General features: G+C 43.5%; 2 non-coding genes across 2 annotated transcripts; both read right to left on the bottom strand.

Annotated features, from left to right (window-relative positions):
* Positions 1-5,791: 5,791 nt before the first annotated feature.
* LOC120259789 lies at positions 5,792-5,898 on the bottom strand. Its single transcript, XR_005536339.1, has one exon. It is a non-coding gene; the product is annotated as a small nucleolar RNA R71 (small nucleolar RNA).
* A 6,269-nt stretch (positions 5,899-12,167) lies between these two features.
* On the bottom strand, positions 12,168-12,274 carry LOC120259673. Its single transcript, XR_005536230.1, has one exon. It is a non-coding gene; the product is annotated as a small nucleolar RNA R71 (small nucleolar RNA).
* Between the last annotated feature and the right edge of the window lie 14,411 nt (positions 12,275-26,685).

Here is a 26,685-nt window from a genome sequence, read left to right on the forward strand (position 1 = left end):
GAGGAAATCTTGCTAAAGTCCAAACACGAAGACATAGGTCGGATGTGAGATGCTAGAGTGTGTGCCAACCTCCTTGTATTCTAGTTAGCACATCCATTTGGAGGGGCACAAGGGCAATCACACTCGAGCATTCCGACTTATGCACATAGAACAAGAGCTCCACCAACTTGTCTATCATTGAAGAAGCAAGTGATCCATGACGTGAACGTGTGTCCGTTTGCGTTACCCCCGATGAAAGCATGGATTAGGGAAGCTATTCAGTGCCGAAATCATGTAAAGGGCAGCATTATAGCAAGTATTGTAGCAAAGACCTCATGCCACCGGTGAAGAAAAATAGGAAATCAGAGAACCCACACGGGTGGATGGAAATTATACACACTCATGTATAAATTCCACATGGGCGTGTGAAAAATCCACAGGCCCGTGTAGGCGCCCGATTCCAGCCCTATTTAAAGCCGATTCAGCCCCGATTTTAGCATTCTTTTCTCCATCTTTTCCCCAACTTGAGAGAGGGCTTCGCCTAGGGTTTTGAGGGGTATTGGCTAGGGTTTTGGAGAGGTTCTACGGCTCCAACATCATCATTCCTTAGGAAGAAGGTTGGTAGGGTAGCTTCCGTCAAGGCGTATCCTATACCGGATGAGGAAATCCTTGGACGACGAGTAGAGGACTCTCCGCAAGACCATCGATAAGACTATCGAGGGGGTTTTCTATGGATTCATTGCTTTTACAATCTATTTCTTTGATTGTACTTAGCTCCATGGAGAGCTAAACCCCTACTGGGTACTTGGGTATTTGTGAACCCTAAGATGTATTTGTTTCATTGAATCTCTTTATTATGCTTTCAATTAATTGATGTTTATTGTGAGTTCCAACCTTGAATGCTTGATTGTATGAACATTTCCCCTAGAGTGACACTAGGGTTGAGAGTTCTCGTTGGTAACCTTGTGAGTGAGTGACACACCACGAGCGTTAAAGAAGGCTAGGTTGGAGAGGGTTGAGAGGGTGAGTCGAGAGGTACAGGAGCGTCCCCTTTCCCCTCTGACGTGATAGATTCTACCTCCGTTCCTCGAGTTCTTTGTGGTCATAATAGAGTGAATGGTCTAAGGGATGAACTTCCGCTGGGGCTTAGTTGCCGTGCAACGGAGTGAAGCTTTGAGGTGATCTTAGTATCTAGGGCTTAATCATGGTTAGGGATCTTTCACCTGGACCAAAGGGTTAGTTCTATAATTAGGAAGAGATTTATCACTTGGAATCCCTAGAGCTCATTGCAACTTTATGCGAGTGCGAGGTTGAGAGGTTATCTAATCTCTCCTCCGGGACATGTATAGAGTTATGCATAGTTGACCTTAGATTTGGGACCATTGCATTAATTAGGAGGCATAATAGAGGGTTCTTGCACTTGAAACAATTATCCTAGGTGGAGCATTATCCGAGTACCCCATCTTTATCAATTGCCTTACCTCCTCCTTTACTCGTGCTCTCTTACTTGTTGCTTTTACTTTTGAGAATTGAATCATTGTCACAATTATCACTACTGATCTTTCACATAGCTAAGAAGCGAATTAAGTGTTTTTATTCCCTACTCCTTGTGGATTCGATACCCGCTCACCCGGGATTATTACTTCGACAAACCTGTGCACTTGAGGGATATACGCATGGGGACCTTGTCATTAGGATTATCACGACTCATTAAGCATCAGTTAGGAGACATAATAGTTGGTCTTGCACTTGAATCAATAACCTTAGGGGAAGCAATGTCCGAGTGCCCCACTTTCTATCGATTGCCTTTCCTCTCATTTTATCGTGGCTCTCTTTCTTATTGCCTTTAGTTTTGTTCACATTGATTTTATCCACACTATTATTGTTTCATCTTCACTTAGTTAAGTAGCAATTATTGTTTTTCTATTCACTATTCCCTGTGGATACGATAAACAACTGACCTAGGATTTATTACTTCGACAAACCCGTGCACTTGCAGGTCACATGAAAGGTGCCTTGTCATAGTGCTTGTGTATAAGTAATATGAAGTATACTTTTTTTACATTGAGCATCACTTTTATCATATTTTATAGCTCATTTATGTGTATTTCTGTTCTTTTTTGCAGTTAGGGTTGTGGAGACAAGTTTGGAAGAAATGAAGCAAAAGTAGATCATGAACGTGATTGTTGATGGAATTCTTGTATCGAACAAGGGTCAACGTACAAGTTGTGATCATAGACATGTGAGTGTGTGCCAACCTCCAAAATGCTCAATTGAATATACAAACTGAAGGGTCATAAAGACAGTCACACTCATGTGTTCCAACTTGTGTAACATTTCCAAGAGCTTTATCAATGTGGTTTAATTGAAGATGCGACACGATCTACCGCATGGATGTGTGCCCAATCATGTGGCCTCAATTAAGAAAATGAATTCGGGAGTGTTTTAACAAAGCAATGTAGCAGTTTACTATATTAAAATCACTGTAGCAAAAATGACTGAAGCAATATCAATGAAGCCTGGAAATCCTCCTGATCATGTGGAAATTCCACTCGCCCATGTGGATTCTCGATTTCATCCCTATAAATACCACTTCGAGAGTTTTTGATAAGTGCTTGAGCGATAAGAATGCGAAGTGTTCTAGGGTTACGAAGTTAAATATTAAGAAAAGAAGCCAATGTAGATCGTGAATGCACTATTTGATAAAATCTTAGGAAAGAACAAATGCGAAGACACAAATCAGGCTAAAGATACGACAATGTGTGCTAACCTCCAGGTATTCAAGCGAGTACAATAATGTGGAGGGGCACAGAGGCAGTCACATTCGAGTATCCCGATTTGTGCATTGATAGTAAGATCTTCACAAATAAGGCCGTTTATTGAAGAAGGGACGCAATCTATGGCGTAAACGTGTGGCCATATATGTTACCTCGATGAAAAACACAAATTCAGGAGTGTTTCTGGCAGTTACTATAGCAGGAACTGTAGCAATTCCCTGTAGGAGTACTATTCACGGCCTGCTGAAAATGAGATTTCTAGAGAATCCACATGGGCATGTGGAAATTCCCCACGATCTTGTGGATGCCCGATTCCAGCGCTTTTAAAGCCGCGATTCAGTCCGATTTCAACATCCTTCTTTCCATCTTTTCTTCAACTTTCGAGAGGCTTGCGGCTAGAGTTTAGAGAGGTATTGGCAAGGCTTTTGGAGGGGTTCATCGGCACCGATCCGGCGAGGTGTGCCCTAGGCTTGACAATGGGACCTTTGAAGAAGGCGCGGCTGATAAGTGCTTGTGCAATAAGAATACAAAGTGTTTTTTCCTTGTGTTGAGCATTACTTTTCTCGGGTTTTAACGCTAATATGTGTGTATTTATGTTACTTTCATGCAGATAGGGTTGTGAGACTGATTATGAGAGAAATAAGCCAATGTGGGTCGTAATGCACCAATTTAGAGGAAATCTTGCTAAGGTTCAAATGCGAAGACATAGGTCGGGTTCGAGATGCGGGAATGTGTGCCAACCTCCTCGTATTTGAGTTAGCACAACTATTTGGAGGGGCACAAGGGTAGTTACATTTAAGCATTTCGACTTGTGCATATAGAACAAGATCTCCACCAACATGTTTGTTATTGAAGAAGCAAAGCGATCCACAACATAAAAGTGTGCCTATTTGCATTACCTCGATGAAAGCATGGAGTCGGGAGTATTTTGGGCCGGTACTATAGAAAAACTGTAGTAAAAATACCGTAGTAGCACTATTTATAGCTGGCCGAGAAAATAGGAAAACAAAGAATCCACACAGGCATGTGGAAATTCCACACGTCCGTGTGAAAAATCCACAGGGGCGCCCACATGGGCGTGTGGATTCCCGATTCCAGCCCTTTAAAAGCCGATTTCAGCCCCAATTTTCAGCATTCTTTTCTCCATCTTTTCCCCAACTTAAGAGAGGGCGGCATCTAGGGTTTTGAGAGGTATTTGTCTTGGGCTTTGGAGTGGTTCTACGGCTTTGACATCGCGTGCCATTTGGAAGAAGGTTAGTGGGAGAGCTTTCGTCAGCACCGATCCGACGAGGTGTATCCTAGGCCGGACAAAGGGACCCATGCGACGAGTAGAGGACTCTCCTCAAGACCATCACCACGACTAACGAGGGGGTTTTCTATGGATGCTTTGTTTTTACATTCGATTTCATTATTGTATCTAGCTCCATGGAGAGCTAAACCCCCTAGTGGGTACTTGGGTATTTGTGAACCCTAGGATATATTCGTTTAATTGAATCTCTTTATTATGCTTTCAATTTATTGATGTTTATTGTGAGTTCCAATCTTGTATGCTTGATTGTATGAATACTCCCTTAGAGTGACACTAGGGTTGAGAGTTCTTGTTGGTAACTCTTTTGAGTGAGTGACACACCATGAGAGTTAGACAAAGCTAGATTGTAGAGTGTTGAGAGAGTGAGTCGAGAGGTAGAGGAGTGCCTCCTTTCTCCTTGGGTGTGATCTATCCTACCTCCATGTTCCAAGAGTTCTTTGCGGCCATAGTAGAGTGAATGGGCTAAGGGATGACCTTCCGCTGGGGCTTAGTTGCGAGTGCAATGGAGTGAAGCGTTGAGGTGATTTTAGCACCTAGGGCTTAATTGTGACTAGAGATCTTCCACCTGGATCAAAGGGTTAGGTCTATACATAGGAATAGGGTTTATCAATTGGAATCTCTAGAGCTCATTGCAATTCTATGCGAGTGCGAGGTTGAGAGGTTATTTAATCTCTCGTTCGGGACATATATAGAGTTAGGCATGGTTGACCTTAGATTTGGGATCATGTAATTAAGGATTTCCACGACTCATAGTTGCATCCATTAGGAAGTATAATAGAGGGTTCTTGCACTTGAAATGATTGTCCTAGGCGGATCAATATCCGGGTACCCCATCTTTATAGATTGCCTTACCTTCTCCTTTACTTGTGCTCTCTATCTTGTTGCTTTTATTTTCGTTATTTCATATTTTGTCACACTTATCAATATTCATCTTCCACATTAGTTAAGAAACAATTCAAGTGTCTTTATTCCCTACTCTCTGTGGATATGATACCCACTCATCTGGGATTATTACTTCGATACTCGTGCATTTGCGGTTACACACGTATACGGACGTGTCAGGTTTTTGGTGCTGTTGCCGTTGAGTAGGCGTTTAGAGATACTTTGCACTTTGTTTTCTTAGATATTTATTCATTCTATTTCATATCTTCTTTTCTATCATCATTCTGATTTTGTTTTCTTTCTTTTGGTGTAGCTCTAGGTTATGACCTGAGGGAACCCCTCAATATTGATTGAAGGAGATCCTGAGCTCGAACGTACACTTAGAAGAAAAGGGAAAGAACCTGTGCAAGAACAGTCTAATCTAGCTGATTTGGAAGTAGAAGAATCTGAAAATATGCCAGAACAAAATGAGCAGCAGCAGACATTATCTGATTATGCCAAACCTTCAGTATTGGGGACACAATCGAGCATTGTGTGTCCCCCGATTACAGCTTAGAACTTCGAGCTGAAGGCGGTATTCATCCACATGTTGCAGCAATCCGCACAGTTTAATGGTTTAGCCGATGAGGATCCAAACAGTCATATAGAGAACTTTCTCGAGGTGTGTGATATGCTAAAGATAAATGGTGTAACGGATGATGCCATCAAGTTGAGATCCTTCCAATTTTCCTTGAATGGGAGAACGAAGTAGTAGCTACACTCATTACCTAGAGCATCAATTACCACATGGGAGGAGATGGTAGAAGCTTTTCTTGGCCGTTATTTCCCTCCCTAAAAATCTGCAAAGCTTAGGAATGAGATCTCATCCTTTGTACAATTGGAATTAGAGTCTCTATTTGAGACGTGGGAAAGGTTCAAGGAGCTCCTGAGAAGGTGCCCGCAACACGGATTCCCGGAGTGGATGATTGTTCAGACCTTTTACAACGGTCTGAATCCGAGTACAAGACAACTCTTGGATGCGGCTGCAGGAGGTACCTTAGGTAGCAAGACCCCTAGTGAGGCCCGTCAATTAATTGAAAAAATGGGGTTAAACAGCTACCAATGGAATGCCAAGGAGAAGAAAAAGGTGGCCGGTCTCCATGAGATAGATGCAATGACTTCGTTGGCGGCTCAAGTGGAATCATTGAGTAAGAAGTTAGATCTTCTAACTTCGAACAAAGTGCGGCCATGATTACTTGCACTGGGTGTGGTGGAGGACATGCTCCCTCCGATTGCCCGATATCTATTGGTGATGCATCTTCTGTTGAGAACGTCGATTTTGTGAGTAATGGCATGAGGAATCAAGGAAATCCATACAACAATACCTACAATCCGGCTTGGAAGAGTCATCCTAATTTCTCATGGAGCAACCAAGGTCCACAAAAGGCTATAGGGCCACCGGGTTTCCAACAACAACAGCAAGCCCCAAACACTGAAAACAGAGTTTCAGGTTTGGAGACCTGAATGAATGATTTAGAGAAGGCCTTAACTAGGTTTGTGCAACCGTCAGATACAAGATTTCAATCAGTTGAGGCTACACTTCGCAGCCATACCGCCTCTTTGCATAATCTTGAAAATCAAGTAGGGCAGATTGCGAAGTCTCTATTGGAAAGGCCACATGGAAGCTTACCGAGTAATACCGAGACCAACCCTAAAGAGCATGTGAAGGCGATCAATTTAAGAAGTGGTTGTGAGGTTGAGGGTAAGTTTCCGAGTGAGAAGCCAAATGAACACGCACCCGAGGTTATAGAGGTTGAGAAGGGAGCAAGCAAAGAGAAGGAGGTGGCACCCCCACCTTTCAAGCCAAGAATCCCTTATCCCCCTAGATTGAAGAATGACTAAGGGGATGAACAGTACAAGAAGTTCCTGAGTTTGTTCAAACAAATCCACATTAATATTCCTTTTGTTGAGGCATTGGCCCAAATGCCTAAGTATGCAAAATTCTTGAAAGACTTGTTGACCAACAAAAGGAAGTTAGAGGAGAGTGCTTCAGTGATTTTAGATGCATCTTGCTCGGCGGTTTTGCAAAAGAACATGCCAAACAAGAAGAAAGACCCGGGAAGCTTCATCATTCCGTGTAATATTGGCAATCTAGGTGAAGAAATGGCATTGGCGGAGTCAAAGGCTAGTATCAACGTCATGCCATACACCTTCTTTCAAAAGCTAGGCTTGGGAAAGCCTAGGCCTACTCGGATGACTTTGTAATTGGCGGATCGAACGGTGAGACATCCGAGGGGTATCATCGAAGATATGCTTATCAAGGTGGACAAGTATATATTTGATGTAAACTTTATAGTGCTAGACGTCGATGAGGATGTGGATCTACCCTTGATACTTGGGAGGCCATTTTTGCAGACTTCCAAGGCATTGATTGACATAAACGATGGAGAGCTAACTTTGAGAGTTGGAGATGACAAGCTCACATACTGCCTTGCTAAAGCCATGCGGCATTCTCTTGATTTTGATGATACTTTGTATTTTCTAGACGCTACTGATGAGATTGTTGATGAATACATGCAGGAAATGTTCAATCCGGATCTATACGAAGGCTTGTTCGACCAAGAGAAGGACAATGAAGAAGTAGTGATGCTTGGTTCGACGGAAGAAGTACCATCTACCCCGGGGATCTTGAAGAGGGTGCTCCAGAAATTGAAGAGGGCTAGGAGACGCCACCGGAAATACTCCAAGGTTGTTGGAGACGTGCGTGAACTGAACAAACTGGGTGAATCATTGCTAGGTGATCCCAAGCCTGACAATTAACCCTCTATCCTCAAGAGATTTTGCTCATTATGTTTCCAAGCCATGGGTAAGAGGGAAACTTTCATCTATGAGCCCCCGTGAGGTACGATAAAGTACGTCAAGCTAAGTGACGTTAAACAAGCGCTTCTTGGGAGGCAACCCAAGTGTTTACTGTTTTCTTAATTTGGTAGTTTAGTGTTGCTTGAATAAATTGTTGAGTGTTGGTGTCTTGATGTTTTATATTTCTGCTGTGATTTTATCGTGGGTTTTCAAGTTCATCGTGTGTTTTCATGTGAATTTGGTGAAGTTTTGGTCGTTTGAGCTATTTCTCATGTTTTTTACTGGTATAAATTGCATATTGGGACAGGCTTTGAGTGTGTAAACATGTTCAGAAATTTTCTGCAGAGCCTGTAGAATTTTCTAAGGCATCCAGAGAAAACACATGGGCGTGTGGAATTAACACACACCCGTGGTTTTGTATTGTGAACTCATCCAGAGAAGGCACAGGGGCGTGGACTCGCCATTGTGAACGACCATGCAATCCTTACATGCCCGTGGGTAATTTCCGCACGGGCGTGTGAATTCCTGCAGAGATTAGCAGATTTTCCCGAAAGCACACATGGGCGTGGACTCGCCCCTGTGGGCGACCTTGTGAAAATTGCATGGGTGTGGGTAATTTCCGCACGCCCGTGCGAATCTTTGTAGATGAGCTCTCTTCACCCTGAGAAGTCACAGGGGCTTGCGCTTGTCCCTGTGAGTTGGGCTTGTGAATGCCCACGCCCATGCGGAATTTTCACACGGGCGTGCGGAATATTTAGCAATTTTTCTCAGATGTCCAGAGCAGCCACAAGGGTGTGCGGCTGCCCCTGTGGATCGGGCGCATGGGCGTGGGTATTTATTTCTTACACGCACGTGTATTTACGTTTAGAGGTAGTGAGTGTTTTCCTGAGAGCACATAGGGGCGTGCACCTGCCCTTCTGAAGCTTTCTTGTGGAGGTACACGGGCGTGTGTAATTTCCGCACGCCCATACAGATGTACAGAACTCCAAGAGGTGCGAGTCCTTTTAAAAGGATTATCGTTTCTCTTCACCCTAATATCTTCCAGTTGTTTGAGAGCACTTCTACATTGTTTCCCAACCTCATATCGCTAATTTGGAAGGATTTTGCTTGGTTTTCTGGCCGTTTTTAAAGCTTTCTCATCTCAACTAGATGGTAAGCCCTATCTTTGATTTCCTTCGCAAATTCATGATTTTCATCGATGAAACTAGTGAATAATGCTTCGTTTCTTCAATTAGAATGATTATTTATATTTAGAATGAAGTAAAAGTGTTGTAATGGTGCATTTGTGGGGTTTGAAGCATGGCCGTTGGTTGATCACCCGCAAGTGTACGGTGTCGCCAAGTAATACCTTATGCAAAAGCCTAAGGATCGTATTCCATGGGGCTAAGGAGCTCCTATTACTCCTCCATCACTCACTTTCTAACCTTACAACTTAAGCATGGTAAACTACTCTAATACATGCAAGAATATTAATAAAACACATGTATAACAATTCCAAGTCGAGCAAGAAGATCACAAGAGTAATGATTATAAGAATAGGCCTAGGGATGAGGATTCCCAAGAGGGGTCATCAAGATGTATGGATGCATAAGAATAAGATAGTAAGGGTGATTTAGACCGACGGATCTCAACAATAGTTCAACCCCAATTTCTCGGCGGTTAAACCCTAATCCCGTACAAATGATGACAATGATCTCTCCTTAATCATATTCCTACGATTGCATTAAGTAAATGGAGATCACGCAACAAGGATAAACTTAACCTAAGTTTATCCTCATTGTTCAGAGGGGCTACCTTCACCCAATTTCTAGGTATGTTGGTCAACAAATAACCCTATTAGCTCATTAATGATCTAGTACACGCCAGTAGGTCACGTTGATAAGTGCTTGTGCGATATGAATGCGAAGCGTTCATTCCTTATGTTGAGCATTACTTTTCTCAGGTTTTTACACTAATATGTGTGTTTTTATGTTACTTTCGTGCAGGTAAGGTTGTGAGGCCGAGTATGAAGGAAAAAAGCCAATGTGGATCACAATGCACCGATTTTGGAGGAAATCTTGCTAAGGTCAAAACGCGAAGACATAGGTCGGATGTGAGATGTAAGAGTATGTGCCAACCTCCTCATATTCGAGTTTGGCACATCCATTTGGAGGGGCACAAAGGCAGTCACACTCGAGCATTCCGATTTATGCACATAAAACAAAAGCTCCACCAACTTGCCTATCATTGAAGAAGCAAGTGATCCACGACGTGAACGTGTGCCCGTTTACGTTACTCAGATGAAAGTATGGATTCGGGAAGCTATTCAGGCTAGTACTGTAGCAGCACTGTTCACAGCCGGCCTAGAAAAGCGAGGGAGTTCGAGAAAATCCACACGGGCGTGTGGAAATTATCCACGTCCTTGTGGAAATTCCGCCCGGGCGTGTGAAGCATCCACGCCCGTGTAGTCGCCCGATTCTAGCCCTTTTTAAAGCCGAATCAGCCCCGATTTTAGTATTCTTTTCTCCATCTTTTCCCCAACTTGAGAGAGTGCTTCGGCTAGGGTTTTGAGGGGTATTGGCCAAGGTTTTGGAGAGGTTCTACGGCTCCGACATCGTCATTACTTAGGAAGAAGGTTGGTAGGGGAGCTTCCGTCGAGGCGTATCCTATACCGGACAAGGGAATCCTTGGACGACGAGTAGAGGACTTTCCACAACACCATCTACACAATTATCGAGGGGGTTTCTTTATGGATTCATTGCTTTTACATTCTATTTCTTTGATTGTACTTAGCTCCATGGAGAGCTAAACCCCTAGTGGGTACTTGGGTATTTGTAAACCCTAGGATGTATTCGTTTCATTGAATCTCTTTATTATGCTTTTAATTAATTGATGTTTATTGTGAGTTCCAACCTTGAATGCTTGATTGTATGAACATTTCACCTAGAGTGACACTAGGGTTGAGAGTTCTTGTTGGTAACCTTGTGACTGAGTGACACACCACGAGCGTTAGACAAAGCTAGGTTGGAAATGGTCGAGAGGTATAGGAGCGTCCCCTTTCCCTTCCGACGTGATAGATTCTACCTCCGTTCCTTGAGTTCTTTGCGGCCATAATAGAGTTAATGGTCTAAGGGATGAACTTCCGCTGGGGCTTAGTTGCGCGTGCAACGGAGTGAAGCGTTGAGGTGATCTTAGTATCTAGGGCTTAATCGTGGTTAGGGATCTTCCACCTGGACCAAACGGTTAGGTTTATAATTAGGAAGAGATTTATCACTTGGAATCCATAGAGTTCATTGCAACTCTATGCGAGTGCGAGGTTGAGAGGTTATCCAATCTCTCCTCCGGGACATGTATAGAGTTAGGCATAGTTGACCTTAGATTTGGGACTATGTAATTAAGGATTTCCATGACTCACCATTGCATTGATTAGGAAGCATAATAGAGGGTTCTTATACTTGAAACATTTATCCTCGGTGAAGCATTATCTGGGTACCCCATCTTTATTGATTGCCTTACCCCCTTCTTTACTTTTGCTCTCTTACTTGTTGTTTTTATTGTTGAGAATTGAATCATTGTCACACTTATCATCATTGATCTTTCACATAGCTAAGAATCGAATTAACTATTTTTATTCTCTATTCCCTGTGGATTCGATACCCGCTCATCCGGGATTATTACTTCGACAAACCCGTGCACTTGCGGGATATACGCAAGGGGATCTTGTCAAGTTTTTGGCGCCGTTGCCGGGGAATAGGCGTTTAGAGATACTTTGCATTTTGTTTTCTTAGCTATTTCACCATACATTCTATTTCCTATCATCTTATTCTATCATCGTTCTGATTTCTTTTTCCTTCTTATTGGGTGCAGCTCTAGGTTATGACCCGAGGGAATCCCTCAACATTGATTGAAGGAGATACTGAGCTTGAACGTACACTTAGAAGAAAAGGGAAAGAGCCTGTAGAAGAACAGTCTAATCCAGCTGATTTGGAAGTAGAAGAATATGAAAAAATAGTAGAACAGAATGAGCAATAGCGAACATTATCCGATTATGCCATACCTTCAGTGTTGGGGATACAATCGAGTATTGTGCGTCCCCCGATTACAGCTCAGAACTTTGAGTTGAAGTCGGCATTCATCCACATGTTGCAGCAATCCGTACAATTTAATGGTTTGGCCGATGAGGATCCAAACAGTCACATAGAGAGCTTTCTCGAGGTGTGTGATATGCTGAAGATAAATGGGGTGACGGATGATGCCATCAAATTGAGAGCCTTCCCATTTTCCCTAAAGGGGAGAGTGAAGCAGTGGCTACACTCGTTACCTAGAGCGTCAATTACCAAGTGGGAGGAGATGGTGGAAGCTTTTTCTAGCTCGTTATTTCCCTCCCAGGAAAAATCGAGCAAAAGCTTAGGAGCGAGATCTCATCCTTTGTTCAGTTGGAATTGGAGTCTCTATTCGAGACATGGGAAAGGTTCAAGGAGCTCCTGAGAAAGTGCCCACAATACGGATTCCCGGAGTGGATGATTGTTCAAACCTTTTACAATGGTTTGAACCCGAGTACAAGGCAACTCTTGGATGCGGCAGCAGGAGGTACCTTAGGTAGCAAGACCCCCGATGAGGCCTGTCTGTTGATTGAAGAAATGGGGTTAAATAGCTACTAATGGAATGCTAGGGAGAAGAAAAAAGTGGCCGGTCTCCATGAGATAGATGCGGTAACTTCATTGGCGGCCCAAGTGCAAAATTTGAGTAAGAAGTTAGATCTTCTAACTTCAAATAGAGTGGCGGTCGTGACTAATTGCACTGGGTGTGGTGGAGGACATGCTCCCTCCGATTGCCCGATCTCTATTGGTGATGTTTCTTCGGTGGAGAATGTTGATTTTGTAGGTAATGGCATGAGACCTCAAGGAAACCTATATAGCAATACCTACAATCAGGGTTGGAAGAATCATCCCAATTTCTAATGGAGTAATCAAGGTCCACAAAAGGCCATGGGGCCACCGGGTTTCCAACAACAACAACAAGCCCCTCAGGTGGAAAACAGAGTCTAAGGTTTGGAAACCCGAATGAGTGACCTAGAGAAGCACTTGACTAGATTTGTACAATATGCAAATACAAGGTTTGAATCAGTCGAGTCTACACTTCGCAACCACACCGCCTCGTTGTATAATCTTGAAAATCAAGTGGGGCAAATTGCGAAGTCTCTGTTTGAAAGGTGATAAGTGTTTGAGTGGACATATTTTTATATATGTTTTACATGCATTGAGCATCGTTTTTACCATGGTTTATGTCTCATATTTCATATTTGGTGTTCTTTTATGCATATAGGTTGTGAATGCCTTGAAGAGTAAAAAGGATGCAAAGATAGGCTATAAAGACACAATGTTGGGAGTTCTTGTTCAATTCAAGGACCAAGACATGAGAGGAGTTTATAAACATGGAGATGTGTGCCAACTTCCAAGAAGATTCAAGTCAATTCACTAGTTGGAAGGGCACAAAGGCAGTCACATCTTCATGTTCCTTCTCTTTGTGAAGATTGCAAGACCTCTCAAAGATATGTCGACGAAGAAAAGTTTTATAGCCTACCACATGGACGTGTGCCCGGACATGTGGCCTTAAGAGAAGAGTGTTCGGATCGCATTTTGTGAAAAGGACTGTAGCAATTTCACTGTAGCAGTACTGTAGTAAAATTACTGTTCACACGGCCGCGTGGAAATTCCGCGCGCCCGCGTGGAAATTCTTGCAACCCACGCGGGCGTGGAAAAATCCTACGCAGGGCGGTGAGGGCACGTGACGAGCGTGATCTAAGGCCTATAAATAGCCGCTTTTGCCCTATTCTTTCTCATCTTTTTGTGCGGCTTTTGAGGGGTGAGACGGCTAGGGGTTTGGAGAGGAGGTCTTTTTGCGGCTTTGGAGGTGCTTCGTCACCAACTTTGATCAATTCCTCCTCCGTCATAGCATAAAGGAAGCCACCGGTGAACCTAGCTTCGGAGTGGGTCCTTCAAGGCGTCGAAGCTCTCCATCTAGGCCATCGGTTCATATATAAGGGGTTTATTTCTATGGTTTTAATGTACTTTCATTCATTGATGGTGTGTTTTGTATGTTGCTCCATGGAGAGCTAAAAACCACGGAGGGTATTTGGGCTTGTGAACCCTAAGTTCTCATCTTTTTGTGGATTTGCTTTGTGTTTCTATTTAATTCGAGTTTGATTAAGTTTCATTCTTAATTGTTTAATGCTTGCTTGCCTTATTGATCTTATGGTTATTTGGTTTGCATGATTTGTTGCCTTGGTGGGAGAGAGATCTCCATTAGGGTTAGAACCTCAAGATTGAAGACGGTTGAGAGGATGAGTCATGAGATAGTGAAGTGTCCCATTTCCCCTCCGATTGGTGTATTCTATCTCCATTCCCTAAAGCTCTATGCAACCATATTTGGTGGGAGGCGTGAGATTGCTCGATTTCTCCCCTCGGGGACCTTGTAGGGGGTTAGGATCCTTCGCCGGGGAATTAGGGTTGGATCAATCTTTAGGGAATTGGATACAGTTTGGAATCCCTAGAGTGCTTTTGCGGTCATATGTGGTGTGAGGTGTTGAGATTGAGCGATTTCTCCACCGGGACTTCGTGAGGGGACTAGTATCGGTGATCTAGAGATGAGACCCGATTATGTTTGGATTTCCACGACTTAACTTACTCATCATAGAAACACTTTGCTTATTCGATTACCTAATACACGAATCCTAGGGGAGCATTGCCCGAATACCCCACTTTTTCTTGATTGAGATTCTCCTTCCATTTTTACCCTTGCATATTTGTCTCCGTATTCATTTCTTCGCACATTAGATCACCACACCTTTCCATTTATCATTAGGTTAGAAAGCAGAGAAGAAGTTAGTACTAGCAGCCCTCGTTTTTACGTGGATTCGACTACCCACTCACCGGGGTAATTATTACTTTGACACCCGTGCACTTGCGGTTTACACACGCATATTCGGGCGTATCAAAAGGCCACATGGAAGCTTGCCGAGCAATATAGAGATCAATCCTAGAGAGCATGTGAAGATGATCACTTTGAGAAGTGGTCGTGAGGTTGAAGGTAGCCTTCCAAGTGAGAAGCCAAAAGAACACGTACCCGAGGTTGTAGAGGTAGAAGAGGGAACAAGCAAGGAGAAAGAGGTGGCACCCCCACCTTTCAAGCCAAGAATCCCTTATCCCTCTAGATTGAAAAATGACTAAGGGGATGAACAGTACAAGAAGTTCTTGAGTTTGTTCAAGCAACTCCGCATTAATATTCCTTTTGTTGAGGCATTGGCCTAAATGCCTAAGTATGCGAAGTTCTTGAAAGACTTGTTGAACAACAAAAGGAAGTTGGAGGAGAGTGCTTCAGTGATTTTAGATGCTTCATGCTTGGCGGTGTTGCAAAAGAACATGCTGAACAAGAAGAAAAACCCGGGAAGCTTCATTATTCCGTGCAATATTGGCAATTTAGGTGAGGAAATGGCATTGGCGGATTCAGGGGCTAGTATCAACGTCATGCCGTACACCTTCTTTCAAAAGCTAGGCTTGGGCGAACCTAGGCCTACTCGGATGACTTTACAACTAGCGGACCAAATAGTGTGACATCCGAGAGGCATCATTGAAGACGTGTTTGTCAAGGTGGATAAGTACATTTTTCTAGTTGACTTTGTAGTACTAGATGTCGATGAGGATGTGGATGTACCCTTGATACTTGGGAGACCGTTCTTACGGACTTCCAAAGCATTGATTGACATGGACGGCAAAGAGCTCACATTGAGAGTTTGAGATGACAAGCTCACATACCGCCTTGCTGAAGCCATGCGGCATTCTCTTGATTTCGATGATACTTTATATTTTCTAGACACTACTGATGAGATTGTTGATAAATACATGCAGGAGATGTTCAATCCGGGCCCGTATGAAGGTTTGTTCGACCAAGAGGAGGATTATGAAGAAGTAATGATGCTTGGTTTGACAGGAGAAGTACCATCTACCCCGGGGATATTGAAGAAAGTGCTCCAAAAAATGAAGAGGGCTAGGAGACGCCACCGGAAACACTCCAAGGCTGTTGGAGACGTACGTGAACCGAAGAAGTTGGACGTATCATTGTTAGGTGGTCCGAAGCCCGATAATACACCCTCTACTCTCAAGAGAATTTGCACATCATGCTTTCAAGCCATGGGTAAGAGGGCAACTTTCATTCATGAACCCCCGTGAGGTAAGACAAGGTATGTCAAGCTTAGTGACGTTAAACAAGCGCTTCTTGGGAGGCATCCCAAGTGTTTACTGTTTTCTTAGCTTTTAGTTTAGTTTGTTTGCATAAATAATTTGTTAAGTGTTGGTGTCTTAATTTCTTAGATGCTTGTGCTGAGATTTCCTTGTGAACTTTGAATTTTAATCGTGTGTTTTCATGTGGAATTGACAAAGTTTGGTCGTTTGAGCTCTATTTCATGTTTTTCACTGGTAAAAATTGCATAATAGAGCGGGGCTCGAGTGTGTAAACATGTTCAGAAATCTTCTGGAGTGCCTACAGATTTTTCTAAGTCATCCAGAGAAAACACACGGGAGTGTGGAATTTCACTGCCCCTGTGGATTTGCACTGCTGAGCTCATCCAGGAGAAGCGCAGGGCGTGGGGCGCCCCTGTGAACAACCATCCGATTGTCACATGCCGTGGGTAATTTCCACTGCAGGCGTGTGAATTCTGAGAATTGGGCGAGATTATCCGAGAGCACACTGTAGGCGTGGACTCGCCCACGTGGTCAACTCTGTGAACCACACACGGGCATGGGTAATTTCCACACGCCCTGCAGAAACTCTTTCGGAGGAATTCTCTCCATCCCGAGAAGACACGGGGCGTGTGGCTGCCCTCGTGAGTTGGGCATGTGAATGTCCACGCCCGTCGCGGAATTTCGCAGGGCGTGTATAACTACTGGTATTTTTCTCGGATGTCCAGAGAAGCCATAGGGGCTTGTGGCTGCCCTCAGTGAGGTCGGGACTGCAGGCGTGGCTATTTTTCCACACGCCCGCAGAGCGAGGCGTCGAGTCAAGGAGTATTTTCCCGAGGCGCCTGAGGGCGTGCGTGCACCCTTGTGGCTCTCTTGTAATGAAGCGCACGGGTGTGGGCATTTTCCGGACGCCCGTGTGGATGCATAGAATTCCAAGAAACATGATTTTTTCCTTAAAAACCTTGTGATCCGTCTCATTCTTCATCTCCAGTCGCCTGAAAACTACTTCTGATCATCTTTTCGACCGCTCATCGTCGTTTTGGAGGATTTTGCTTCACATATCTTATCGATTTTCAAAGTTTTCACATTTATTTCTTTGGTAACCTTTTTATCCTCTTTTCTTCGCCAACTCTTGTTTTTCACAGATTAAATATCTTTATTTGCAAATTTTCATTTTTACAATGCATGGTGTATGTTTAGAAAGCATCTGGATGCGGTTCTGAGTTGAATTTTTGAGAGTTGTTGTGCACCCGTGCGGGACTTTCACGCCCTGCAGATCCACACGGGCGTGGGTAATTTCCACAAGCCCTTGTGGAATTCTGCAGTATACTGCTTTTGAGCTGCTTTGATCATTTTCTTCTTTTGTACGACAGATATGGCACCTCGCGTGAAGAAGAACGAAGTAAAGCATCTCAGAGTCACCCCACCCGAGCCACTACACTTGGATTTCTCAAATCCTGAGCATCAGAATCGATTTGAGAGACTTTCAACACTCGGTTTTGGTCAGACTTGTTTTGTGGATTTGCAAGTGCTGAGAGATATTCAGCTGGGTGACGAGCTGGCTAATGAAATTGATGAGATGCTAGCAGTAGGAAGCTGGAGGAGGCTACTGATGATCAATGAGCCAGCTTACCGGGCATTGACGCTTGAGGTTTTAGCTTCTTTTGAGTTTCGGTTGATGCATGGGAGATTTGACACTATGGATGCTATACAGTTTCGGGCATTCAGACATCCATTTTCCATGAGTGTCATTGAGTTTTCGATTCAGACGGGCTTGTACAATATCGCTTATATGGGTACAGTGGAGTATGGACGATTACCGGTGGATTTTCTAGTATCAGTGACTCCACATCATGCGTATAGGATTCTGTGTGGACATGGGGAGTATGAACCAGGGTTGTCGAAGGTCACTAGCCTATCCCGGTCGAGCTACAGGTATTTACACGCAGTTATCAGCAGGTCTGTGTTAGGTCGAGCCGATAACACATCTGCTCTGACCAAGCAGGATCTTCTCTTTTTATACTCCATGGCCCGCAATGTGTCGATTCACTTGGGGTGCATATTAGCAGATATTCTGAGGTACTAGGGTCAGTCTGTGACAGTAGGTTTATTATTTGCTGGCCCCTACATTACCAAGCTCATTTTGGGAATGGGTTTGGGGGATGCTTTACGTGGTGCTGAGAGAATAGTTGAGCCTACCCTTCTTGCGTTTGATACGATCAGGAAGATGGGGTTCATACGGAGATGTGGGCCAGGGGTTTATAATCTTACTATAGCTACCTCAGAGACCGCTAGGAGTGAAGGAGTTACTGCGGAGGGTTCCCCGCAGATTCCCAGACCTCCCGCAGCACAGGGTCCTCAAGCTTATGACCGTATTGAGAGGCTTGACAGTGTTGTGAGAGAGATTCAGACCGAGATGGCAGACCTCCGCGCTATACAGTCAGCTCAGTATATAGATCTTATGGCCCGGTTCGACTTTCTACGAGATCTATTGAGATCCAGACCCTCAGTTCCTCCGGCACTCTCATCCCCTACCCTCAGTTGCAAGGATTATATTCTTGAGTTTAGGAGAATTTCAAACATTGAATGTTTTCATGCTCTAGTTTTGCTTGAATGTCTAGGAATTTTTGCCCGATTTATACTTGTTACACTACTCACTTATTAGACTCTTTTGGAAACTCAAGTTTGATGTTAAAGGGACTAGTTATTGTTCTTTCTTGTGCTGAATTTTAAAAAAAAAAAAGTTTAGTTTTATTGGTTATTTGTGCTTGTTGGGTGGAAAGAGCTACCACCTATGAAGTTTGAAGCTACTCTCATAAGTCGGATACTAGCTATGCCCTAATGATAGAAAGAGCTATCTCATAGGATGAGTGAAAGCTACCATTCTGGTAGAAAGAGCTACCACCTCGAAAGTGTGAAAGCCACCTAAGCGGCCGCTTTGGAGAGGGCTACCTTAGAGGATGTGTGAAGCTACTACCATATTTGAAATTGTTGTCACTTTTGTAGATAAATAAGTCCCTTGTACTTAGAACTTTGAGGAGTATACTTTGGGTTGACTTGAGTTAGTTCATACACGTACACGATTTCGGGTTTTGTATCCTTTTTGATTCAAGTATTTAGCTAGAGCATTGATTTTTTCATATTTAGTGTTGACATTTCCCTTACTTGTAGATTGCTCTCTTTGTATACTTTGGTGAACCTAAGGTCAAGCACTTTCAATATTTTCTTCATTGATGCACATAACGTTTTAATTTTTTGCTTGAGCACAAGCAAAAGCTTAAGTGTGGGGGAGTTTGATAAGTGCTTGTGCGATATGAATGCGAAGCGTTCATTCCTTATGTTAAGCATTACTTTTCTCAGGTTTTTACACTAATATGTGTGTTTTTATGTTATTTTCGTGCAGGTAGGGTTGTGAGGCTGAGTATGAAGGAAAAAAGCCAATGTGGATCACAATGCACCGATTTTGGAGTAAATCTTGCTAAGGTCCAAACGCGAAGACATAGGTCGGATGTGAGATGCTAGAGTGTGTGCCAACCTCCTCGTATTCGAGTTTGGCACATCCATTTGGAGGGGCACAAAGACAGTCACACTCGAGCATTCTGATTTATGCACATAGAACAAGAGCTCCACCAACTTGCCTATCATTGAAGGAGCAAGTGATCCACGATGTGAACGTGTGCCTGTTTGCATTACTCCGATGAAAGTATGGATTCGGGAAACTATTCAGGATGGTACTGTAGTAGCACTATTTACAGCCAGCCGAGAAAACAGGAGTTCAGAAAATCCACACGGGCGTGTGAAAATTATCCACGCCCGTGTGGAAATTCCGCACGGGCGCGTGAAACATCCACGCCCGTGTAGTCGCCCGATTCCAGCCCTATTTAAAGCCGAATTAGCGCCGATTTTAGTATTCTTTTCTCCATCTTTTCCCCAACTTGAGAGAAGGCTTCAGCTAGGGTTTTGAGGGGTATTAGCCAAGGTTTTGGAGAGGTTCTATGGCTCCGACATCGTCATTCCTTAGGAAGAAGGTTGGTAGGGGAGCTTCCGTCGAGGCGTATCCTATACTGGACGAGGGAATCCTTGGACGACGAGTAGAGGACTTTCCACAAGACCATCGACACGATTATCGAGGGGGTTTCTTTATGGATTCATATCTTTTACATTCTATTTCTTTGATTGTACTTAGCTCTATGGAGAGCTAAACCCCTAGTGGGTACTTGGGTATTTGTGAACCCTAGGATGTATGCGTTTAATTGAATCTCTTTATTATGCTTTCAATTAATTGATGTTTATTGTGAGTTCGAACCTTGAATGCTTGATTGTATGAACATTTCCCCTAGAGTGATACTAGGGTTGAGAGTTCTCGTTGGTAACCTTGTGAGTGAGTGACACACTACGAGCGTTAGACAAAGCTAGGTTGGAGAGGGTTGAGAGGGTGAGTCGAGAGGTACAGTAGCGTCCCCTTTCCCCTCCTATGTGATAGATTCTACCTCCTTTCCTCGGGTTCTTTGCGGCCATAATAGAGTGAATGGTCTTAGGGATGAACTTCCGCTAGGGCTTAGTTGCGCGTGCAACGGAGTGAAGCATAGAGGTGATCTTAGTATCTAGGGCTTAATCATGGTTAGGGACCTTCCACCTGGACCAAAGGGTTAGGTCTATAATTAGGAAGAGATTTATCACTTGGAATTCCTAGAGCTCATTGCAATTCTATGTGAGTGCGAGGTTGAGAGGTTATCCAATCTCTCCTCCGGGACATGTATAGAGTTAGGCATAGTTGACCTTAGATTTGGGACTATGTAATTAAGGATTTCCACGACTCACCATTTCATTGATTAGGAAGCATAATAGAGGGTTCTTGCACTTGAAACAATTATCCTAGGCGGAGCATTATCCGGGTACCCCATCTTTATCAATTGCCTTACCCCCTTCCTTACTTTTGCTCTCTTACTTGTTGTTTTTATTGTTGAGAATTGAATCATTATCACACTTATCATCATTGATCTTTCACATAGCTAAGAATTGAATTAAGTATTTTTATTCCCTATTCCCTGTGGATTCAATACCCGTTCATCCGGGATTATTACCTCGACAAACCCGTGCACTTGCGGGATATACGCAAGGGGATCTTGTCACACGTATACATGTACAACTCAAACAAGAACTAAAGATTTCTCTATATAATAGTTCTAGGCATGAAACACAATGATCAAAACCATAAATCTCACCAATGCATTCTAAATAGAAGTGTAGCATCCAAAATGCAAGATGAACCCCCCAAGGTTCACCTACATCCGGTGGCCTTTTTGGTCTAGTGTGCCATCATACAAACAAGCATCTCAAACTCAACAAAAATAACAAGTAAATGCATAAATAACACTCCCTAGTCCGAATGATGATGAGGATGGAGAATGCCGGCCGAATGACGATTCCTCTAACCCAAGGAAGGCCGAATGCTCCTCCTCCTTTGATGATGAAGCTCTCCCCTTGAAGTTCAAGCTCTAGATCTCTCCAAGCCTCAAGCCAAAAATACTCTCCAAAATGCTATCTTCCTTTTTCTCCTTTTCCCCAGTGTTGGCTGCCAAGAACTCCCCCAAAAGTGCTCTAAAAGTCCCTCATATACCCCCACAATCATTCTCCAAAATGGGCTCAATGAGGACCTCATTGAGGTGGTATACTGGCTCAATGAGGACCTCATTGACACTATTTGGGGTAGGCAAACTCCATAAATGCTCTCAGAATAGTATCCATACTGGCTCAATGAGCACCTCATTGAGGCAGTATGCCTTCAAACAAACATCTTCTTTTATAGCTACAATGATCATCCCGGGCTCCATACCGGGCAACATTGAGGCCGTATGCCATGATTCAATTCCTGACTTGAAACTCTCCAAATACTACAGTGACAGCTAGGGTGACAACTACAATGTTGATGCTACAGTACCACTGCTACAATACTCCAGCTGCAGTACTTTACTACAGTACCGCGACCAGGTTTTCTTCTATTTTTCACCCAAATTATATGTTCGTGTCCTCCATGGCACGATTATATATACAAAAATACGTATATTTAGACACTTATCATCCGTGTGTTTGTTCACGGGCAGTGGATCCACACGGCTATGAAGAAATTCCGCACGACCGTGTGGATTTCTATAGCTATATTTAATTAACTTGTTTGGTCAATTCTCTTTCAATTTTTGCAGACTATGGCACCCAGGTCAAAGAAACAAGCTGATAAGCCACCTCGAGAGTCATCTCCTGAGTCCGAGAGCATGAGATTCACTATCCCCGAGTATTAGGTTCATTTTGAGCGTCCATTGAGACTTCGGTTCGGACAGACTCGGTTCTTGGACACGAGTATATTGAGAGATTTGAAGTAGGGGGATGAGTTCACTGATGAGATCGAGGCTCTTGTTTTAGTGGGTGGTTGGAGGCAGTTATTATCGATTAGAGAGCCAGCCATCCGGGAGCTTACATTGGAGGTTCTGTCATCATTCGAGTTCAACAGATCCTATGCGAGATTCGACGACCTCGACGTATTTCAGTTCAGAGCACTTGGACATCACTATAGTCTGAGTATCACTTAGTTTTCAGTTCGGCTCGGTTTGTACGAGGAGGCATTTACAGACATTGAGGAGTACTCTCAGTTACTGACAGATTATCCTGGAGCTCTGACCCCACAGAGAGCTCATGGAGCATTATGTGGTCAGGGCCAGTATGAGCCGGGGTGTCCAAGGCCACGTGCCTTTCCTGACCTGCGTACTGATATCTAAATACCATCATGAGAAGGTCAGTGAATGGCCGTGGTGATAGCACTGGCGTTCTGAGCCGAGAAGAGCTTCTGTACTTATATTTGATGATGCAGTGCATACTGATCCATCTAGGACACATCGTCGATGAGTACATTCGACATCAGGGCCAATATGCCAGATTGGGAGCGATCTTCTCGGGTCCATACATTATGAGATTAGCTCTGGGTATGGGTCTCTTGGGCGCGATTCATGGGCCGAGAAGACTAGTATACCTGCGCCCCTGAGCCTGGAGACGATGAGATTGATGGACATAGTCCATAGGGTTCAGATGGGGGTTTATGCTCTGGTTCTACCGGTTCTAGAGATAGCCAAGGAGGAGGAAGATGATGCCGAGGATTCCCAGCCTGCCTCCGAGCCTAAGTCAGCACTTATGGAGGCTGAGGCACCTCCGGTGACAGATGACCTATCCCCCGTGCGCATGTTTTCACCATCTCAAGCCCATGATCACTTTGATAGGCTCGAGAGCACTGCGGGGTGATACGGATAGAGGTAGCAGAGGCCCGAGCAGAGATTGCCAATATTAGGGCTGTGTAGGCCGCACAGTATACGGAGTTCATGGCACGTTTCAACACATTACAACAGATCTTAGAGCGAGATGTCGGATCGTCATTTGTCTTACGGCCGAGGACTCCTCAGGCCCCCTTGGCTTCTCCGGCACCTCCATCCCCTATTCTGGCACCAGATGACCCACCATGTACTTCATCACCAGCACTAGTAGCAGCAGAGGATCCAGAGCGCGACATCGACACTTGATTTTATTTTGCTCGTCTTTTACTTCCGCATTTTATTTTGGACGTGTATACTCCGAAAGGACTTTCCTTCTGAGTTTATTTTCATTTTGTATCTCGAGTTGTATTCATTTTCTTATCTTTTATATACTTGAGTTATGTTTGTTTTTATTGAGCTTCACTGAACCCCCTCGTGTATGTGTGTAGATGGTCTTGTCATCATGGGAATTGAGACTTTGTCATGGGCACAACCAAGGTGTTTTGGCACTTGGCCGTGTGAGCTTGACATGTCCGAATATGCGTGTGTGTACCGCAAGTGCACGTGTGTTGAAGTAATAAAATACCCGGTGAGTCAGGTAGTCGAATCCACAAGGAACAACACTACTTGTACTAACTTCTTCTCTACTTTCCAGCCTAATGATAAATGGAAAGGTGTGGTGATCTAATGTGTGAAGAAAATGAATACCAAAGACGAATATGCAAGGGTGAAATGGATGGAGATCTCAATCAGTAAAAGTGGGTTATTCGGGCAATGCTCCCCTAGGATTCAGGTATTGGGTACCAGATAAGCAAAGTGTTTCTATGATGAGTAAGTTAAGTCGTGGAAATCCAAATATAATCTGATCCAGCATCCAGATCGCCGATACTAGTCCCCTACGAGGTCCAGGCAGAGAAATCTCTCAATCTCACACCTCACACCAAATATGATTGCATAGAGCTTAGGAAATATAGATAGAACACACCAATCGGAGGGGAAAGGGGATGCTCACTATCTCATGACTCACCCTCTCAACCTTCTTCAATCTTGAGATTCTAACCCTAATGGAGACCTCTCTCTCACCAAGGTAACAAATCATACAAACCAAATAACCAAAAGATCAATAAGGCAAGCAAGCATTAGATAATCAAGATTAAAACTTAATCAAACTCGGATTAAATAGAAACACTTAGCAAATCCACAAAAGATGAGAATCCTAGGGTTCACAAGCCCAAATACACTCTAGGGTTTTAGCTCTCCATGGAGCAACATACAAAACACACCATTAATGAATAAAAGTACATTAAAACCATAGAAATAAACCCCCTTATATATGAACTGATGGCCTTGATGGAGAGCTTCGACGTCTTGAAGGACCCACTCTGAAACTAGGTTCACCGGTGGCTTCCTTGATGCTATGACGGAGGAGGAATCGATCAAAGTTGGTGACAAAGCGCCTCCAAAGCGGCAAAGACCTCCTCTCCAAACCCTAGCCGTCTCACTCCTCAAGAGCCGCATAAAAGATGAGAAAGAATAGGGCAAAAAGGCTATTTATAGGCCTTAGAGCGTGTCTGTCATGTGCCCCCGTGTGCCCATGTGGATTTTCCACATGCCCGCGTGGGCTGCAGGAACATATGGTAGGCTATAAAACTTTTCTTCATCGACATATCTTTGAGAGGTCTTGCAATCTTCACAAAGAGAAGGAACATGAAGATGTGGCTGCCTTTGTGCCCTTCCAACTAGTGAATTGACTTAAATCTTCTTGGAAGTTGGCACACATCTCCACGTTTATGAACTCCTCTCGTGTCTTGGTCCTTGAATTGAACAAGAACTCCCAACATTGTTTCTTTATAGCCTATCTTTGCTTCCTTTTTACTCTTCAAGGCATTCACAACCTATATGCATAAAAGAACACCAAATACACAATATGAGAGATAAACTATGGTAAAAATGATGCTCAATGCATGTAAAACATATATAAAAATATGTCTACGAGTATTGTTTTGATTGCAACCTGTTGGAACAAGAACTTATCAGAGCTTTACAACCCGTTGGAACAACACTCCCAAGGACTTAGCTCCATCAAATGCAACACTAGAAGTCAGGGGAGTATTGTTTTGATTGCTTCTCCCACATCTGAATTTAATTGATTTACATTATGAATGAGATTGCATTTGTACATTAGGGACATTGTACAACTTAAGTGTCGGGGGGAGTTTCATAGTGCACGCATCTCTTTTATACTAGTTTTGATTGATATACATGCTCACATAGACAATGGCGGTTCACCTTAGTTGCATTGATTGTATTCTTGAGTTTAGGAGAATTTTTAACATTGAATGTTTATATGCTCTAGTTTTTTTTTGCTTGAATTTCTAGGAATTTTTGCCCGATCGACAGTTTTTGCACTACTCACTCTTTGAACTCTTTTGGAAAATTATGTTTGATGTATAATTGACTAGTTTTAGTTGTTTCTTGTGTTAATTCTAAAAAAAATGGAAAAAATAAAAAGAAGGAACAAAATAGTTTTATTGTTTATTTGTGGTTGTTGGGTGAAAAGAGCTACCACCTATGAAGTATGAATCTACTCTCATAAGTCGGATACTAGTTATGCCCTAATGAGAGAAAGAGCTATCTCATAGGATGAGTGAAAGCTACCACTCTGGTAGAAAGAGCTACCACCTCAAAAGTGTGAAAGCCACCTTAGCGGCCGTTTGGGAAAGGGCTACCTTAGAGGATGTGTGAAGTTACTACCACTGATAAGTGCTTGTGTGATATGAATGCAAAGCATTCTTTCCTTATGTTGAGGATTACTTTTCTCGGGTTTTTACAATAATATGTGTATTTTTATGTTACTTTTATGAAGGTAGGGTTGTGAAACCAATTATGAAGGAAAGAAGCCAATGTGGATCACAATGCACCGATTTTGGAGGAAATCTTGCTAAGGTTCAAACGCGAAGACATAGGTCGATGTGAGATGCTAGAGTGTGTGCCAACCTCCTCGTATTTGAGTTGGCACATCCATTTGGAGGGGCACAAAGGCAGTCACACTCGGGCATTCTGACTTATGCACATAGAAGCAGAGCTTCACCAACGTGCCTATCATTGAAGATGCAAGTGATCCACGACGTGAACGTGTGCCCGTTTGCATTACTCCGATAAAAGTATGGATTCGGGAAGCAAGTCAGGGCGGATACTGTAGCAGAGCACTATAGCAACACGGTAGAAAGTACTATAAGAGCACTGTTCATAGCAGCCCGAGAAAACAGGAGTTCAGAGGATCCACAAGGGCGTGTGGAAATTATCCACGGCCGTGTGGAAATTCTCCACGGGCGCGTGAAGCATCCACGCCCGTGTGGAAATTCCCCACGGGTGCGTGAAACATC

This window comes from Dioscorea cayenensis, chromosome 4 (genome assembly GCF_009730915.1).
Source record: "Dioscorea cayenensis subsp. rotundata cultivar TDr96_F1 chromosome 4, TDr96_F1_v2_PseudoChromosome.rev07_lg8_w22 25.fasta, whole genome shotgun sequence".
NCBI lineage: Eukaryota > Viridiplantae > Streptophyta > Magnoliopsida > Dioscoreales > Dioscoreaceae > Dioscorea > Dioscorea cayenensis.